Source organism: Scyliorhinus torazame, chromosome 25, assembly GCF_047496885.1.
Source record: "Scyliorhinus torazame isolate Kashiwa2021f chromosome 25, sScyTor2.1, whole genome shotgun sequence".
Taxonomy (NCBI): domain Eukaryota; kingdom Metazoa; phylum Chordata; class Chondrichthyes; order Carcharhiniformes; family Scyliorhinidae; genus Scyliorhinus; species Scyliorhinus torazame.
Genome location: NC_092731.1, coordinates 49,360,668 through 49,380,978, shown reverse-complemented (window position 1 = coordinate 49,380,978; position 20,311 = coordinate 49,360,668).

The following is a 20,311-nucleotide window of genomic DNA, read 5'->3' as shown; positions in this document are numbered from 1 at the left end:
CAGCATGCATCTAAAGTTACTATTTTGTGCTAACAGTTCATTTTGGAAAAAAGTGATTATCTCGGCGAGTTATTTTTAGTAATTTTCCTTATGGGGTCAGCTTGCATCAAAATTAACAATTTAATGCCTAATATTCATTTTGGGGAAAAAGTGATTATCTCGGCGAATGAACCATTTTGAGTAATTTTCCATTTCGGTTCAGAGCAGTTTGCATCTAAAGTAGCTAGTTTGTGCCAAACATTCATTTTGGGAAAAAAAGTGATTTTCTCGATGAGTTAAGCATTTTGAGAAATGTACAGTTGGTTTTCAGAACGTCTTGCATGAAAATGTACTATTTCTTGTCAAACATTAATTTTGGAAAAAAGTGATTATCTCGGCTGGGTAAACATTTTTAATAATTTGACATTTGGTTTCAGAGCAGCTTGCATCTCAATTTGCTATTGTTTGCTATAATTGCTATTTTTTCCCAAACATTCATTTTGCGGAAAAAAGTGATTATCTGAGTGTGCTGTGCATTTTCAGGAATTGGCCGGTTTGTTTCAGAGCATCGATCTTCACAATTAACTATTTTTTGGCAATCATTGATTTAGGAAAAAAAGTGATTATCTCGGCGAGTTAACCATTTTGAGAAATTTTCCGTTTGTTTTCAGAGCAGCTTGCATCTAAAGTTACTATTTTGTGCTAACAATTCGTTTTGGAAAAAAGTGATTATCTCGGCGAGTTATTTTGAGTAATTTTCCTTATGGGGTCAGCTTGCATCAAAATTAACAATTTAATGCCTAATATTCATTTTGGGGAAAAAGTGATTATCTCGGCGAATGAACCATTTTGAGTATTTTTCCATTTCGGTTCAGAGCAGTTTGCATCTAAAGTAGCTAGTTTGTGCCAAACATTCATTTTGGGAAAAAAGTGATCTTCTCGGCGAGTTAAGCATTTTGAGTAATTTACCGGTTGATTTCAGAGCGGCTTGCATGAAAATGTACTATTTCTTGCCACACATTCAGTTTGGAAAAAAAGTGATGATCTTGGCGAGTTAAGCAGTTTCAATAATTTGCCATTTGGTTTCAGAGCAGCTTAATTTAAATTTGCTATTTTTACCCAAACATTCGTTTGGGGAAAAAAAGTGATTATCTCGGCGAGTCAAGCGTTTTGAGTAATGTTCCGGTTGGGGTCAGAGCGTCTTCCATGTAAATGTACAATTTCTTGCCACTCATTCATTTTGGAAAACAAGTCATTATCTCGGAGAGTTAGCATTTTCAATAATTGCCATTAAGTTTCAGAGCAGTTTGCATTTAAATTAGCAATTTTTCGCCAAACATTCGTTTTGGAAAGAAATTGATTTCCTCGTTAAGCATTTTGAGCAATGTACAGTTGGTTTTCAGAGCGTCTTGCATGAAAATGTACTACTTCTTGTCAGACATTAATTTTGGAAAAAAGTGATTATCTCGACTGGGTAAACATTTTTTATAATTTGACATTTGGTTTCAGAGCAGCTTGCATCTTAATTTGCTATTGTTTGCTATAATTGCTATTTTTTCCCAAACAATCATTTTGCGAAAAAAAGTGGTATGCTGAGTGTGCTGTGCATTTTCAGGAATTGGCCGGTTTGTTTCAGAGCATCGATCTTCACAATTAACTATTTTTTGGCAATCATTGATTTAGGGAAAAAAAGTGATTATCTCGGCGAGTTAACCATTTTGAGAAATTTTCCGTTTGTTTTCAGAGCAGCTTGCATTTTGTGCTAACAATTCGTTTTGGAAAAAAGTGAATATCTCGGCGAGTTATTTTGAGTAATTTTCCTTATGGGGTCAGCTTGCATCAAAATTAACAATTTAATGCCTAATATTCATTTTGGGGAAAAGGTGATTATCTCGGCGAATGAACAATGTTGAGTAATTTTCCATTTCGGTTCAGAGCAGTTTGCATTTAAAGTAGCTAGTTTGTGCCAAACATTCATTTTGGAAAAAAGTGATTTTCTCGGCGAGTTAAGCATTTTGAGTAATTTACCGGTTGATTTCAGAGCGTCTTGCATGAAAATGTACTATTTCTTGCCACACATTCATTTTGAAAAAAAAGTGATGATCTCGGCGAGTTAAGCATTTTCAATAATTTGCCATTTGGTTTCAGAGCAGCTTAATTTAAATTTCCTATTTTTTCCCAAACATTCGTTTTGGAAAGAAATTGATTATCTCGGCGAGTCAAGCATTTTGAGTAATTTTCCGGTTGGGGTCAGAGCGTCTTCCATGTAAATGTACTATTTCTTGCCACTCATTCAGTTTCGAAAACAAGTCATTATCTCGGCGAGTTAAGTCTTTTCAAATATTGCCATTTGGTTTCAGAGCAGCTTAATTTAAAGTAGCTATTTTTTGCCAAACAGTCGTTTTGGAAAGAAAGTGATTTCCTCGTTAAGCATTTTGAGAAATGTACAGTTGGTTTTCAGAGCGTCTTGCATGAAAATGTACTATTTCTTGTCAAACATTAATTTTGGAAAAAAGTGATTATCTCGGCTGGGTAAACATTTTTAATAATTTGACATTTGGTTTCAGAGCAGCTTGCATCTCAATTTGCTATTGTTTGCTATAATTGCTATTTTTTCCCAAACATTCATTTTGCGGAAAAAAGTGATCTTCTGAGTGTGCTGTGCATTTTCAGGAATTGGCCGGTTTGTTTCAGAGCATCGATCCTCACAATTAACTATTTTTTGGCAATCATTGATTTAGGAAAAAAAGTGATTATCTCGGCGAGTTAACCATTTTGAGAAATTTTCCGTTTGTTTTCAGAGCAGCTTGCATCTAAAGTTACTATTTTGTGCTAACAATTCGTTTTGGAAAAAAGTGATTATCTCGGCGAGTTATTTTGAGTAATTTTCCTTATGGGGTCAGCTTGCATCAAAATTAACAATTTAATGCCTAATATTCATTTTGGGGAAAAAGTTATTATCTCGGCGAATGAACCATTTTGAGTATTTTTCCATTTCGGTTCAGAGCAGTTTGCATCTAAAGTAGCTAGTTTGTGCCAAACATTCATTTTGGAAAAAAAGTGATCTTCTCGGCGAGTTAAGCATTTTGAGTAATTTACCGGTTGATTTCAGAGCGGCTTGCATGAAAATGTACTATTTCTTGCCACACATTCAGTTTGGAAAAAAAGTGATGATCTTGGCGAGTTAAGCAGTTTCAATAATTTGCCATTTGGTTTCAGAGCAGCTTAATTTAAATTTGCTATTTTTACCCAAACATTCGTTTGGGGAAAAAAAAGTGATTATCTCGGCGAGTCAAGCGTTTTGAGTAATGTTCCGGTTGGGGTCAGAGCGTCTTCCATGTAAATGTACAATTTCTTGCCACTCATTCATTTTGGAAAACAAGTCATTATCTCGGAGAGTTAGCATTTTCAATAATTGCCATTAAGTTTCAGAGCAGCTTGCATTTAAATTAGCAATTTTTCGCCAAACATTCGTTTTGGAAATAAATTGATTTCCTCGTTAAGCATTTTGAGCAATGTACAGTTGGTTTTCAGAGCGTCTTGCATGAAAATGTACTACTTCTTGTCAGACATTAATTTTGGAAAAAAGTGATTATCTCGACTGGGTAAACATTTTTTATAATTTGACATTTGGTTTCAGAGCAGCTTGCATCTTAATTTGCTATTGTTTGCTATAATTGCTATTTTTTCCCAAACAATCATTTTGCGAAAAAAAGTGGTATGCTGAGTGTGCTGTGCATTTTCAGGAATTGGCCGGTTTGTTTCAGAGCATCGATCTTCACAATTAACTATTTTTTGGCAATCATTGATTTAGGAAAAAAAAGTGATTATCTCGGCGAGTTAACCATTTTGAGAAATTTTCCGTTTGTTTTCAGAGCAGCTTGCATTTTGTGCTAACAATTCGTTTTGGAAAAAAGTGATTATCTCGGCAAGTTATTTTGAGTAATTTTCCTTATGGGGGTCAGAGCAGCTTGCATCAAAATTAACAATTTAATGCCTAATATTCATTTTGGGGAAAAAGTGATTATCTCGGCGAATGAACCATTTTGAGTAATTTTCCATTTCGGTTCAGAGCAGTTTGCATCTAAAGTAGCTAGTTTGTGCCAAACATTCATTTTGGAAGAAATGTACAGTTGGTTTTCAGAACGTCTTGCATGAAAATGTACTATTTCTTGTCAAACATTAATTTTGGAAAAAATTGATTATCTCGGCTGGGTAAACATTTTTAATAATTTGGCATTTGGTTTCAGAGCAGCTTGCATCTCAATTTGCTATTGTTTGCTATAATTGCTATTTTTTCCCAAACATTCATTACGGAAAAAAGTGATCTTCGGAGTGTGCTGTGCATTTTCAGGAATTGGCCGGTTTGTTTCAGAGCATCGATCTTCACAATTAACTATTTTTTGGCAATCATTGATTTAGGAAAAAAAAATGATTATCTCGGCGAGTTAACCATTATGAGAAATTTTCCGTTTGTTTTCAGAGCAGCTTGCATCTAAAGTTACTATTTTGTGCTAACAATTCGTTTTGGGAAAAAGTGATTATCTCGGCGAGTTATTTTGAGTAATTTTCCTTATGGGGTCAGCTTGCATCAAAATTAACAATTTAATGCCTAATATTCATTTTGGGGAAAAAGTGATTATCTCGGCGAATGAACCATTTTGAGTAATTTTCCATTTCGGTTCAGAGCAGTTTGCATCTAAAGTAGCTAGTTTGTGCCAAACATTCATTTTGGGAAAAAAAGTGATTTTCTCGATGAGTTAAGCATTTTGAGAAATGTACAGTTGGTTTTCAGAACGTCTTGCATGAAAATGTACTATTTCTTGTCAAACATTAATTTTGGAAAGAAGTGATTATCTCGGCTGGGTAAACATTTTTAATAATTTGACATTTGGTTTCAGAGCAGCTTGCATCTCAATTTGCTATTGTTTGCTATAATTGCTATTTTTTCCCAAACATTCATTTTGCGGAAAAAAGTGATTATCTGAGTGTGCTGTGCATTTTCAGGAATTGGCCGGTTTGTTTCAGAGCATCGATCTTCACAATTAACTATTTTTTGGCAATCATTGATTTAGGAAAAAAAGTGATTATCTCGGCGAGTTAACCATTTTGAGAAATTTTCCGTTTGTTTTCAGAGCAGCTTGCATCTAAAGTTACTATTTTGTGCTAACAATTCGTTTTGGAAAAAAGTGATTATCTCGGCGAGTTATTTTGAGTAATTTTCCTTATGGGGTCAGCTTGCATCAAAATTAACAATTTAATGCCTAATATTCATTTTGGGGAAAAAGTGATTATCTCGGCGAATGAACCATTGTGAGTATTTTTCCATTTCGGTTCAGAGCAGTTTGCATCTAAAGTAGCTAGTTTGTGCCAAACATTCATTTTGGAAAAAAGGTGATTTTCTCGGCGAGTTAAGCATTTTGAGTAATTTACAGGTTGATTTCAGAGCGGCTTGCATGAAAATGTACTATTTCTTGCCACACATTCAGTTTGGAAAAAAAGTGATGATCTTGGCGAGTTAAGCAGTTTCAATAATTTGCCATTTGGTTTCAGAGCAGCTTAATTTAAATTTGCTATTTTTACCCAAACATTCGTTTGGGGAAAAAAAGTGATTATCTCGGCGAGTCAAGCGTTTTGAGTAATGTTCCGGTTGGGGTCAGAGCGTCTTCCATGTAAATGTACAATTTCTTGCCACTCATTCATTTTGGAAAACAAGTCATTATCTCGGAGAGTTAGCATTTTCAATAATTGCCATTAAGTTTCAGAGCAGTTTGCATTTAAATTAGCAATTTTTCGCCAAACATTCGTTTTGGAAAGAAATTGATTTCCTCGTTAAGCATTTTGAGCAATGTACAGTTGGTTTTCAGAGCGTCTTGCATGAAAATGTACTACTTCTTGTCAGACATTAATTTTGGAAAAAAGTGATTATCTCGACTGGGTAAACATTTTTTATAATTTGACATTTGGTTTCAGAGCAGCTTGCATCTTAATTTGCTATTGTTTGCTATAATTGCTATTTTTTCCCAAACAATCATTTTGCGAAAAAAAGTGGTATGCTGAGTGTGCTGTGCATTTTCAGGAATTGGCCGGTTTGTTTCAGAGCATCGATCTTCACAATTAACTATTTTTTGGCAATCATTGATTTAGGGAAAAAAAGTGATTATCTCGGCGAGTTAACCATTTTGAGAAATTTTCCGTTTGTTTTCAGAGCAGCTTGCATTTTGTGCTAACAATTCGTTTTGGAAAAAAGTGAATATCTCGGCGAGTTATTTTGAGTAATTTTCCTTATGGGGTCAGCTTGCATCAAAATTAACAATTTAATGCCTAATATTCATTTTGGGGAAAAAGTGATTATCTCGGCGAATGAACAATGTTGAGTAATTTTCCATTTCGGTTCAGAGCAGTTTGCATTTAAAGTAGCTAGTTTGTGCCAAACATTCATTTTGGAAAAAAGTGATTTTCTCGGCGAGTTAAGCATTTTGAGTAATTTACCGGTTGATTTCAGAGCGTCTTGCATGAAAATGTACTATTTCTTGCCACACATTCATTTTGAAAAAAAAGTGATGATCTCGGCGAGTTAAGCATTTTCAATAATTTGCCATTTGGTTTCAGAGCAGCTTAATTTAAATTTCCTATTTTTTCCCAAACATTCGTTTTGGAAAGAAATTGATTATCTCGGCGAGTCAAGCATTTTGAGTAATTTTCCGGTTGGGGTCAGAGCGTCTTCCATGTAAATGTACTATTTCTTGCCACTCATTCAGTTTCGAAAACAAGTCATTATCTCGGCGAGTTAAGTCTTTTCAAATATTGCCATTTGGTTTCAGAGCAGCTTAATTTAAAGTAGCAATTTTTTGCCAAACAGTCGTTTTGGAAAGTAAGTGATTTCCTCGTTAAGCATTTTGAGAAATGTACAGTTGGTTTTCAGAGCGTCTTGCATGAAAATGTACTATTTCTTGTCAAACATTAATTTTGGAAAAAAGTGATTATCTCGGCTGGGTAAACATTTTTAATAATTTGACATTTGGTTTCAGAGCAGCTTGCATCTCAATTTGCTATTGTTTGCTATAATTGCTATTTTTTCCCAAACATTCATTTTGCGGAAAAAAAGTGATCTTCTGAGTGTGCTGTGCATTTTCAGGAATTGGCCGGTTTGTTTCAGAGCATCGATCTTCACAATTAACTATTTTTTGGCAATCATTGATTTAGGAAAAAAAGTGATTATCTCGGCGAGTTAACCATTTTGAGAAATTTTCCGTTTGTTTTCAGAGCAGCTTGCATCTAAAGTTACTATTTTGTGCTAACAATTCGTTTTGGAAAAAAGTGATTATCTCGGCGAGTTATTTTGAGTAATTTTCCTTATGGGGTCAGCTTGCATCAAAATTAACAATTTAATGCCTAATATTCATTTTGGGGAAAAAGTTATTATCTCGGCGAATGAACCATTTTGAGTATTTTTCCATTTCGGTTCAGAGCAGTTTGCATCTAAAGTAGCTAGTTTGTGCCAAACATTCATTTTGGAAAAAAAGTGATCTTCTCGGCGAGTTAAGCATTTTGAGTAATTTACCGGTTGATTTCAGAGCGGCTTGCATGAAAATGTACTATTTCGTGCCACACATTCAGTTTGGAAAAAAAGTGATGATCTTGGCGAGTTAAGCAGTTTCAATAATTTGCCATTTGGTTTCAGAGCAGCTTAATTTAAATTTGCTATTTTTACCCAAACATTCGTTTGGGGAAAAAAAAGTGATTATCTCGGCGAGTCAAGCGTTTTGAGTAATGTTCCGGTTGGGGTCAGAGCGGCTTGCATGAAAATGTACTATTTCTTGCCACACATTCAGTTTGGAAAAAAAGTGATGATCTTGGCGAGTTAAGCAGTTTCAATAATTGCCATTAAGTTTCAGAGCAGCTTGCATTTAAATTAGCAATTTTTCGCCAAACATTCGTTTTGGAAATAAATTGATTTCCTCGTTAAGCATTTTGAGCAATGTACAGTTGGTTTTCAGAGCGTCTTGCATGAAAATGTACTACTTCTTGTCAGACATTAATTTTGGAAAAAAGTGATTATCTCGACTGGGTAAACATTTTTTATAATTTGACATTTGGTTTCAGAGCAGCTTGCATCTTAATTTGCTATTGTTTGCTATAATTGCTATTTTTTCCCAAACAATCATTTTGCGAAAAAAAGTGGTATGCTGAGTGTGCTGTGCATTTTCAGGAATTGGCCGGTTTGTTTCAGAGCATCGATCTTCACAATTAACTATTTTTTGGCAATCATTGATTTAGGAAAAAAAAGTGATTATCTCGGCGAATTAACCATTTTGAGAAATTTTCCGTTTGTTTTCAGAGCAGCTTGCATTTTGTGCTAACAATTCGTTTTGGAAAAAAGTGATTATCTCGGCAAGTTATTTTGAGTAATTTTCCTTATGGGGGTCAGAGCAGCTTGCATCAAAATTAACAATTTAATGCCTAATATTCATTTTGGGGAAAAAGTGATTATCTCGGCGAATGAACCATTTTGAGTAATTTTCCATTTCGGTTCAGAGCAGTTTGCATCTAAAGTAGCTAGTTTGTGCCAAACATTCATTTTGGAAGAAATGTACAGTTGGTTTTCAGAACGTCTTGCATGAAAATGTACTATTTCTTGTCAAACATTAATTTTGGAAAAAATTGATTATCTCGGCTGGGTAAACATTTTTAATAATTTGGCATTTGGTTTCAGAGCAGCTTGCATCTCAATTTGCTATAATTGCTATTTTTTCCCAAACATTCATTTTGCGGAAAAAAGTGATCTTCGGAGTGTGCTGTGCATTTTCAGGAATTGGCCGGTTTGCTTCAGAGCATCGATCTTCACAATTAACTATTTTTTGGCAATCATTGATTAAGGGAAAAAAAATGATTATCTCGGCGAGTTAACCATTATGAGAAATTTTCCGTTTGTTTTCAGAGCAGCTTGCATCTAAAGTTACTATTTTGTGCTAACAATTCGTTTTGGGAAAAAGTGATTATCTCGGCGAGTTATTTTGAGTAATTTTCCTTATGGGGTCAGCTTGCATCAAAATTAACAATTTAATGCCTAATATTCATTATGTGGAAAAAGTGATTATCTCGGCGAATGAACCATTTTGAGTAATTTTCCATTTCGGTTCAGAGCAGTTTGCATCTAAAGTAGCTAGTTTGTGCCAAACATTCATTTTGGAAAAAAGGTGATTTTCTCGGCGAGTTAAGCATTTTGAGTAATTTACAGGTTGATTTCAGAGCGGTTTGCATGAAAATGTACTATTTCTTGCCAAACATTCAGTTTGCAAAAAAAGTGATGATCTCGGCGAGTTAAGCAGTTTCAATAATTTGCCATTTGGTTTCAGAGCAGCTTGCATTTAAATTAGCAATTTTTCGCCAAACATTCGTTTTGGAAAGAAATTGATTTCCTCGTTAAGCATTTTCAGCAATGTACAGTTGGTTTTCAGAGCGTCTTGCATGAAAATGTACTATTTCTTGTCAAACATTAAATTTGGAAAAAAGTAATTATCTCGGCTGGGTAAACATTTTTAATAATTTGACATTTGGTTTCAGAGCAGCTTGCATCTCAATTTGCTATTGTTTGCTATAATTGCTATTTTTTCCCAAACATTCATTTTGCGGAAAAAAGTGATCTTCTGAGTGTGCTGTGCATTTTCAGGAATTGGCCGGTTTGTTTCAGAGCATCGATCTTCACAATTAACTATTTTTTGGCAATCATTGATTTAGGAAAAAAAGTGATTATCTCGGCGAGTTAACCATTATGAGAAATTTTCCGTTTGGTTTCAGAGCAGCTTGCATCTAAAGTTACTATTTTGTGCTAACAATTCGTTTTGGGAAAAAGTGATTATCTCGGCGAGTTATTTTGAGTAATTTTCCTTATGGGGTCAGCTTGCATCAAAATTAACAATTTATTGCCTAATATTCATTTTGGGGAAAAAGTGATTATCTCGGCGAATGAACCATTTTGAGTAATTTTCCATTTCGGTTCAGAGCAGTTTGCATCTAAAGTAGCTAGTTTGTGCCAAACATTCATTTTGGACAAAAGGTGATTTTCTCGGCGAGTTAAGCATTTTGAGTAATTTACAGGTTGATTTCAGAGCGGTTTGCATGAAAATGTACTATTTCTTGCCAAACATTCAGTTTGGAAAAAAAGTGATGATCTCGGCGAGTTAAGCAGTTTCAATAATTTGCCATTTGGTGTCAGAGCAGCTTGCATTTAAATTAGCAATTTTTCGCCAAACATTCGTTTTGGAAAGAAATTGATTTCCTCGTTAAGCATTTTGAGCAATGTACAGTTGGTTTTCAGAGCGTCTTGCATGAAAATGTACTATTTCTTGTCAAACATTAATTTTGGAAAAAAGTGATTATCTCGGCTGGGTAAACATTTTTAATAATTTGACATTTGGTTTCAGAGCAGCTTGCATCTCAATTTGCTATTGTTTGCTATAATTGCTATTTTTTCCCAAACATTCATTTTGCGGAAAAAAAGTGATCTTCTGAGTGTGCTGTGCATTTTCAGGAATTGGCCGGTTTGTTTCAGAGCATCGATCTTCACAATTAACTATTTTTTGGCAATCATTGATTTAGGAAAAAAAGTGATTATCTCGGCGAGTTAACCATTTTGAGAAATTTTCCGTTTGTTTTCAGAGCAGCTTGCATCTAAAGTTACTATTTTGTGCTAACAATTCGTTTTGGAAAAAAGTGATTATCTCGGCGAGTTATTTTGAGTAATTTTCCTTATGGGGTCAGCTTGCATCAAAATTAACAATTTAATGCCTAATATTCATTTTGGGGAAAAAGTTATTATCTCGGCGAATGAACCATTTTGAGTATTTTTCCATTTCGGTTCAGAGCAGTTTGCATCTAAAGTAGCTAGTTTGTGCCAAACATTCATTTTGGAAAAAAAGTGATCTTCTCGGCGAGTTAAGCATTTTGAGTAATTTACCGGTTGATTTCAGAGCGGCTTGCATGAAAATGTACTATTTCTTGCCACACATTCAGTTTGGAAAAAAAGTGATGATCTTGGCGAGTTAAGCAGTTTCAATAATTTGCCATTTGGTTTCAGAGCAGCTTAATTTAAATTTGCTATTTTTACCCAAACATTCGTTTGGGGAAAAAAAAGTGATTATCTCGGCGAGTCAAGCGTTTTGAGTAATGTTCCGGTTGGGGTCAGAGCGTCTTCCATGTAAATGTACAATTTCTTGCCACTCATTCATTTTGGAAAACAAGTCATTATCTCGGAGAGTTAGCATTTTCAATAATTGCCATTAAGTTTCAGAGCAGCTTGCATTTAAATTAGCAATTTTTCGCCAAACATTCGTTTTGGAAATAAATTGATTTCCTCGTTAAGCATTTTGAGCAATGTACAGTTGGTTTTCAGAGCGTCTTGCATGAAAATGTACTACTTCTTGTCAGACATTAATTTTGGAAAAAAGTGATTATCTCGACTGGGTAAACATTTTTTATAATTTGACATTTGGTTTCAGAGCAGCTTGCATCTTAATTTGCTATTGTTTGCTATAATTGCTATTTTTTCCCAAACAATCATTTTGCGAAAAAAAGTGGTATGCTGAGTGTGCTGTGCATTTTCAGGAATTGGCCGGTTTGTTTCAGAGCATCGATCTTCACAATTAACTATTTTTTGGCAATCATTGATTTAGGAAAAAAAAGTGATTATCTCGGCGAGTTAACCATTTTGAGAAATTTTCCGTTTGTTTTCAGAGCAGCTTGCATTTTGTGCTAACAATTCGTTTTGGAAAAAAGTGATTATCTCGGCAAGTTATTTTGAGTAATTTTCCTTATGGGGGTCAGAGCAGCTTGCATCAAAATTAACAATTTAATGCCTAATATTCATTTTGGGGAAAAAGTGATTATCTCGGCGAATGAACCATTTTGAGTAATTTTCCATTTCGGTTCAGAGCAGTTTGCATCTAAAGTAGCTAGTTTGTGCCAAACATTCATTTTGGAAGAAATGTACAGTTGGTTTTCAGAACGTCTTGCATGAAAATGTACTATTTCTTGTCAAACATTAATTTTGGAAAAAATTGATTATCTCGGCTGGGTAAACATTTTTAATAATTTGGCATTTGGTTTCAGAGCAGCTTGCATCTCAATTTGCTATAATTGCTATTTTTTCCCAAACATTCATTTTGCGGAAAAAAGTGATCTTCGGAGTGTGCTGTGCATTTTCAGGAATTGGCCGGTTTGCTTCAGAGCATCGATCTTCACAATTAACTATTTTTTGGCAATCATTGATTAAGGGAAAAAAAATGATTATCTCGGCGAGTTAACCATTATGAGAAATTTTCCGTTTGTTTTCAGAGCAGCTTGCATCTAAAGTTACTATTTTGTGCTAACAATTCGTTTTGGGAAAAAGTGATTATCTCGGCGAGTTATTTTGAGTAATTTTCCTTATGGGGTCAGCTTGCATCAAAATTAACAATTTAATGCCTAATATTCATTTTGGGGAAAAAGTGATTATCTCGGCGAATGAACCATTTTGAGTAATTTTCCATTTCGGTTCAGAGCAGTTTGCATCTAAAGTAGCTAGTTTGTGCCAAACATTCATTTTGGAAAAAAGGTGATTTTCTCGGCGAGTTAAGCATTTTGAGTAATTTACAGGTTGATTTCAGAGCGGTTTGCATGAAAATGTACTATTTCTTGCCAAACATTCAGTTTGCAAAAAAAGTGATGATCTCGGCGAGTTAAGCAGTTTCAATAATTTGCCATTTGGTTTCAGAGCAGCTTGCATTTAAATTAGCAATTTTTCGCCAAACATTCGTTTTGGAAAGAAATTGATTTCCTCGTTAAGCATTTTCAGCAATGTACAGTTGGTTTTCAGAGCGTCTTGCATGAAAATGTACTATTTCTTGTCAAACATTAAATTTGGAAAAAAGTAATTATCTCGGCTGGGTAAACATTTTTAATAATTTGACATTTGGTTTCAGAGCAGCTTGCATCTCAATTTGCTATTGTTTGCTATAATTGCTATTTTTTCCCAAACATTCATTTTGCGGAAAAAAGTGATCTTCTGAGTGTGCTGTGCATTTTCAGGAATTGGCCGGTTTGTTTCAGAGCATCGATCTTCACAATTAACTATTTTTTGGCAATCATTGATTTAGGAAAAAAAGTGATTATCTCGGCGAGTTAACCATTATGAGAAATTTTCCGTTTGTTTTCAGAGCAGCTTGCATCTAAAGTTACTATTTTGTGCTAACAATTCGTTTTGGGAAAAAGTGATTATCTCGGCGAGTTATTTTGAGTAATTTTCCTTATGGGGTCAGCTTGCATCAAAATTAACAATTTAATGCCTAATATTCATTTTGGGGAAAAAGTGATTATCTCGGCGAATGAACCATTTTGAGTAATTTTCCATTTCGGTTCAGAGCAGTTTGCATCTAAAGTAGCTAGTTTGTGCCAAACATTCATTTTGGACAAAAGGTGATTTTCTCGGCGAGTTAAGCATTTTGAGTAATTTACAGGTTGATTTCAGAGCGGTTTGCATGAAAATGTACTATTTCTTGCCAAACATTCAGTTTGGAAAAAAGTGATGATCTCGGCGAGTTAAGCAGTTTCAATAATTTGCCATTTGGTGTCAGAGCAGCTTGCATTTAAATTAGCAATTTTTCGCCAAACATTCGTTTTGGAAAGAAATTGATTTCCTCGTTAAGCATTTTGAGCAATGTACAGTTGGTTTTCAGAGCGTCTTGCATGAAAATGTACTATTTCTTGTCAAACATTAATTTTGGAAAAAAGTGATTATCTCGGCTGGGTAAACATTTTTAATAATTTGACATTTGGTTTCAGAGCAGCTTGCATCTCAATTTGCTATTGTTTGCTATAATTGCTATTTTTTCCCAAACATTCATTTTGCGGAAAAAAAGTGATCTTCTGAGTGTGCTGTGCATTTTCAGGAATTGGCCGGTTTGTTTCAGAGCATCGATCTTCACAATTAACTATTTTTTGGCAATCATTGATTTAGGAAAAAAAGTGATTATCTCGGCGAGTTAACCATTTTGAGAAATTTTCCGTTTGTTTTCAGAGCAGCTTGCATCTAAAGTTACTATTTTGTGCTAACAATTCGTTTTGGAAAAAAGTGATTATCTCGGCGAGTTATTTTGAGTAATTTTCCTTATGGGGTCAGCTTGCATCAAAATTAACAATTTAATGCCTAATATTCATTTTGGGGAAAAAGTTATTATCTCGGCGAATGAACCATTTTGAGTATTTTTCCATTTCGGTTCAGAGCAGTTTGCATCTAAAGTAGCTAGTTTGTGCCAAACATTCATTTTGGAAAAAAAGTGATCTTCTCGGCGAGTTAAGCATTTTGAGTAATTTACCGGTTGATTTCAGAGCGGCTTGCATGAAAATGTACTATTTCTTGCCACACATTCAGTTTGGAAAAAAAGTGATGATCTTGGCGAGTTAAGCAGTTTCAATAATTTGCCATTTGGTTTCAGAGCAGCTTAATTTAAATTTGCTATTTTTACCCAAACATTCGTTTGGGGAAAAAAAAGTGATTATCTCGGCGAGTCAAGCGTTTTGAGTAATGTTCCGGTTGGGGTCAGAGCGTCTTCCATGTAAATGTACAATTTCTTGCCACTCATTCATTTTGGAAAACAAGTCATTATCTCGGAGAGTTAGCATTTTCAATAATTGCCATTAAGTTTCAGAGCAGCTTGCATTTAAATTAGCAATTTTTCGCCAAACATTCGTTTTGGAAATAAATTGATTTCCTCGTTAAGCATTTTGAGCAATGTACAGTTGGTTTTCAGAGCGTCTTGCATGAAAATGTACTACTTCTTGTCAGACATTAATTTTGGAAAAAAGTGATTATCTCGACTGGGTAAACATTTTTTATAATTTGACATTTGGTTTCAGAGCAGCTTGCATCTTAATTTGCTATTGTTTGCTATAATTGCTATTTTTTCCCAAACAATCATTTTGCGAAAAAAGTGGTATGCTGAGTGTGCTGTGCATTTTCAGGAATTGGCCGGTTTGTTTCAGAGCATCGATCTTCACAATTAACTATTTTTTGGCAATCATTGATTTAGGAAAAAAAAGTGATTATCTCGGCGAGTTCACCATTTTGAGAAATTTTCCGTTTGTTTTCAGAGCAGCTTGCATTTTGTGCTAACAATTCGTTTTGGAAAAAAGTGATTATCTCGGCAAGTTATTTTGAGTAATTTTCCTTATGGGGGTCAGAGCAGCTTGCATCAAAATTAACAATTTAATGCCTAATATTCATTTTGGGGAAAAAGTGATTATCTCGGCGAATGAACCATTTTGAGTAATTTTCCATTTCGATTCAGAGCAGTTTGCATCTAAAGTAGCTAGTTTGTGCCAAACATTCATTTTGGAAGAAATGTACAGTTGGTTTTCAGAACGTCTTGCATGAAAATGTACTATTTCTTGTCAAACATTAATTTTGGAAAAAATTGATTATCTCGGCTGGGTAAACATTTTTAATAATTTGGCATTTGGTTTCAGAGCAGCTTGCATCTCAATTTGCTATAATTGCTATTTTTTCCCAAACATTCATTTTGCGGAAAAAAGTGATCTTCTGAGTGTGCTGTGCATTTTCAGGAATTGGCCGGTTTGTTTCAGAGCATCGATCTTCACAATTAACTATTTTTTGGCAATCATTGATTTAGGAAATAAAGTGATTATCTCGGCGAGTTAACCATTATGAGAAATTTTCCGTTTGTTTTCAGAGCAGCTTGCATTTTGTGCTAACAATTCGTTTTGGAAAAAAGTGATTATCTCGGCAAGTTATTTTGAGTAATTTTCCTTATGGGGTCAGAGCAGCTTGCATCAAAATTAACAATTTAATGCCTAATATTCATTTTGGGGAAAAAGTGATTATCTCGGCGAATGAACCATTTTGAGTAATTTTCCATTTCGGTTCAGAGCAGTTTGCATCTAAAGTAGCTAGTTTGTGCCAAACATTCATTTTGGAAGAAATGTACAGTTGGTTTTCAGAACGTCTTGCATGAAAATGTACTATTTCTTGTCAAACATTAATTTTGGAAAAAAGTGATTATCTCGGCTGGGTAAACATTTTTAATAATTTGGCATTTGGTTTCAGAGCAGCTTGCATCTCAATTTGCTATTGTTTGCTATAATTGCTATTTTTTCCCAAACATTCATTACGGAAAAAAGTGATCTTCGGAGTGTGCTGTGCATTTTCAGGAATTGGCCGGTTTGTTTCAGAGCATCGATCTTCACAATTAACTATTTTTTGGCAATCATTGATTAAGGGAAAAAAAAATGATTATCTCGGCGAGTTAACCATTATGAGAAATTTTCCGTTTGTTTTCAGAGCAGCTTGCATCTAAAGTTACTATTTTGTGCTAACAATTCGTTTTGGGAAAAAGTGATTATCTCGGCGAGTTATTTTGAGTAATTTTCCTTATGGGGTCAGCATCAAAATTAACAATTTAATGCCTAATATTCATTTTGGGGAAAAAGTGATTATCTCGGCGAATGAACCATTTTGAGTAATTTTCCATTTCGGTTCAGAGCAGTTTGCATCTAAAGTAGCTAGTTTGTGCCAAACATTCATTTTGGAAAAAAGGTGATTTTCTCGGCGAGTTAAGCATTTTGAGTAATTTACAGGTTCATTTCAGAGCGGTTTGCATGAAAATGTACTATTTCTTGCCAAACATTCAGTTTGGAAAAAAAGTGATGATCTCGGCGAGTTAAGCAGTTTCAATAATTTGCCATTTGGTTTCAGAGCAGCTTAATTTAAATTTGCTATTTTTACCCAAACATTCGTTTGGGGAAAAAAAAGTGATTATCTCGGCGAGATATTAGCAATTTTTCGCCAAACATTGTTAAGCATTTTGAGCAATGTACAGTTGGGTTTCAGAGCGTCTTGCATGAAAATGTACTATTTCTTGTCAAACATTAAATTTTTGAAAAAAGGGATTATCTCGGCTGGGTAAACATTTTTAATAATTTGCCATTTGGTTTCAGAGCAGCTTAATTTAAATTTGCTATTTTTACCCAAACATTCGTTTGGGGAAAAAAAAGTGATTATCTCGGCGAGTCAAGCATTTTGAGTAATGTTCCGGTTGGGGTCAGAGCGTCTTCCATGTAAATGTACTATTTCTTGCCACTCATTCAGTTTGGAAAACAAGTCATTATCTCGGAGAGTTAGCATTTTCAATAATTGCCATTAACTTTCAGAGCAGCTTGCATTTAAATTAGCAATTTTTCGCCAAACATTCGTTTTGGAAAGAAATTGATTTCCTCGTTAAGCATTTTGAGCAATGTACAGTTGGTTTTCAGAGCGTCTTGCATGAAAATGTGCTATTTCTTGTCAAACATTAAATTTGGAAAAAAGTAATTATCTCGGCTGGGTAAACATTTTTAATAATTTGACATTTGGTTTCAGAGCAGCTTGCATCTCAATTTGCTATTGTTTGCTATAATTGCTATTTTTTCCCAAACATTCATTTTGCGGAAAAAAGTGATCTTCTGAGTGTGCTGTGCATTTTCAGGAATTGGCCGGTTTGTTTCAGAGCATCGATCTTCACAATTAACTATTTTTTGGCAATCATTGATTTAGGAAAAAAAGTGATTATCTCGGCGAGTTAACCATTATGAGAAATTTTCCGTTTGTTTTCAGAGCAGCTTGCATCTAAAGTTACTATTTTGTGCTAAAAATTCGTTTTGGGAAAAAGTGATTATCTCGGCGAGTTATTTTGAGTAATTTTCCTTATGGGGTCAGCTTGCATCAAAATTAACAATTTAATGCCTAATATTCATTTTGGGGAAAAAGTGATTATCTCGGCGAATGAACCATTTTGAGTAATTTTCCATTTCGGTTCAGAGCAGTTTGCATCTAAAGTAGCTAGTTTGTGCCAAACATTCATTTTGGACAAAAGGTGATTTTCTCGGCGAGTTAACCATTATGAGAAATTTTCCGTTTGGTTTCAGAGCAGCTTGCATCTAAAGTTACTATTTTGTGCTAACAATTTGTTTTGGAAAAAAGTGAATATCTCGGCGAGATAAGCCTTTTCAAATATTGCCATTTGGTTTCAGAGCAGCTTAATTTAAATTAGCTATTTTTTGCCAAACAGTCGTTTTGGAAAGAAAGTGATTTCCTCGTTAAACATTTTGAGCAATGTACAGTTGGTTTTCAGAGCGTCTTGCATGAAAATGTACTACTTCTTGTCAGACATTAATTTTGGAAAACAAGTCATTATCTCGGAGAGTTAGCATTTTCAATAATTGCCATTAAGTTTCAGAGCAGCTTGCATTTAAATTAGCAATTTTTCGCCAAACATTCGATTTGGAAAGAAATTGATTTCCTCGTTAAGCATTTTGAGCAATGTACAGTTGGTTTTCAGAGCGTCTTGCATGAAAATGTACTACTTCTTGTCAGACATTAATTTGGGAAAAAAGTGATTATCTCGACTGGGTAACATTTTTAATAATTTGAGATTTGGTTTCAGAGCAGCTTGCATCTTAATTTGCTATTGTTTGCTATAATTGCTATTTTTTCCCAAACTTTCATTTTGCGAAAAAAAGTGGTATGCTGAGTGTGCTGTGCATTTTCAGGAATTGGCCGGTTTGTTTCAGAGCATCGATCTTCACAATTAACTATTTTTTGGCAATCATTGATTTAGGAAAAAAAAGTGATTATCTCGGCGAGTTAACCATTTTGAGAAATTTTCCGTTTGTTTTCAGAGCAGCTTGCATTTTGTGCTAACAATTCGTTTTGGAAAAAAGTGATTATCTCGGCAAGTTATTTTGAGTAATTTTCCTTATGGGGTCAGAGCAGCTTGCATCAAAATTAAAAATTTAATGCCTAATATTCATTTTGGGGAAAAAGTGATTATCTCGGCGAATGAACCATTTTGAGTAATTTTCCATTTCGGTTCAGAGCAGTTTGCATCTAAAGTAGCTAGTTTGTGCCAAACATTCATTTTGGAAGAAATGTACAGTTGGTTTTCAGAACGTCTTGCATGAAAATGTACTATTTCTTGTCAAACATTAATTTTGGAAAAAAGTGATTATCTCGGCTGGGTAAACATTTTTAATAATTTGGCATTTGGTTTCAGAGCAGCTTGCATCTCAATTTGCTATTGTTTGCTATAATTGCTATTTTTTCCCAAACATTCATTTTGCGGAAAAAAGTGATCTTCTGAGTGTGCTGTGCATTTTCAGGAATTGGCCGGTTTGTTTCAGAGCATCGATCTTCACAATTAACTATTTTTTGGCAATCATTGATTTAGGAAAAAAAGTGATTATCTCGGCGAGTTAACCATTATGAGAAATTTTCCGTTTGTTTTCAGAGCAGCTTGCATTTTGTGCTAACAATTCGTTTTGGAAAAAAGTGATTATCTCGGCAAGTTATTTTGAGTAATTTTCCTTATGGGGTCAGAGCAGCTTGCATCAAAATTAAAAATTTAATGCCTAATATTCATTTTGGGGAAAAAGTGATTATCTCGGCGAATGAACCATTTTGAGTAATTTTCCATTTCGGTTCAGAGCAGTTTGCATCTAAAGTAGCTAGTTTGTGCCAAACATTCATTTTGGAAGAAATGTACAGTTGGTTTTCAGAACGTCTTGCATGAAAATGTACTATTTCTTGTCAAACATTAATTTTGGAAAAAAGTGATTATCTCGGCTGGGTAAACATTTTTAATAATTTGGCATTTGGTTTCAGAGCAGCTTGCATCTCAATTTGCTATTGTTTGCTATAATTGCTATTTTTTCCCAAACATTCATTACGGAAAAAAGTGATCTTCGGAGTGTGCTGTGCATTTTCAGGAATTGGCCGGTTTGTTTCAGAGCATCGATCTTCACAATTAACTATTTTTTGGCAATCATTGATTTAGGAAAAAAAAATGATTATCTCGGCGAGTTAACCATTATGAGAAATTTTCCGTTTGTTTTCAGAGCAGCTTGCATCTAAAGTTACTATTTTGTGCTAACAATTCGTTTTGGGAAAAAGTGATTATCTCGGCGAGTTATTTTGAGTAATTTTCCTTATGGGGTCAGCATCAAAATTAACAATTTAATGCCTAATATTCATTTTGGGGAAAAAGTGATTATCTCGGCGAATGAACCATTTTGAGTAATTTTCCATTTCGGTTCAGAGCAGTTTGCATCTAAAGTAGCTAGTTTGTGCCAAACATTCATTTTGGAAAAAAGGTGATTTTCTCGGCGAGTTAAGCATTTTGAGTAATTTACAGGTTCATTTCAGAGCGGTTTGCATGAAAATGTACTATTTCTTGCCAAACATTCAGTTTGGAAAAAAAGTGATGATCTCGGCGAGTTAAGCAGTTTCAATAATTTGCCATTT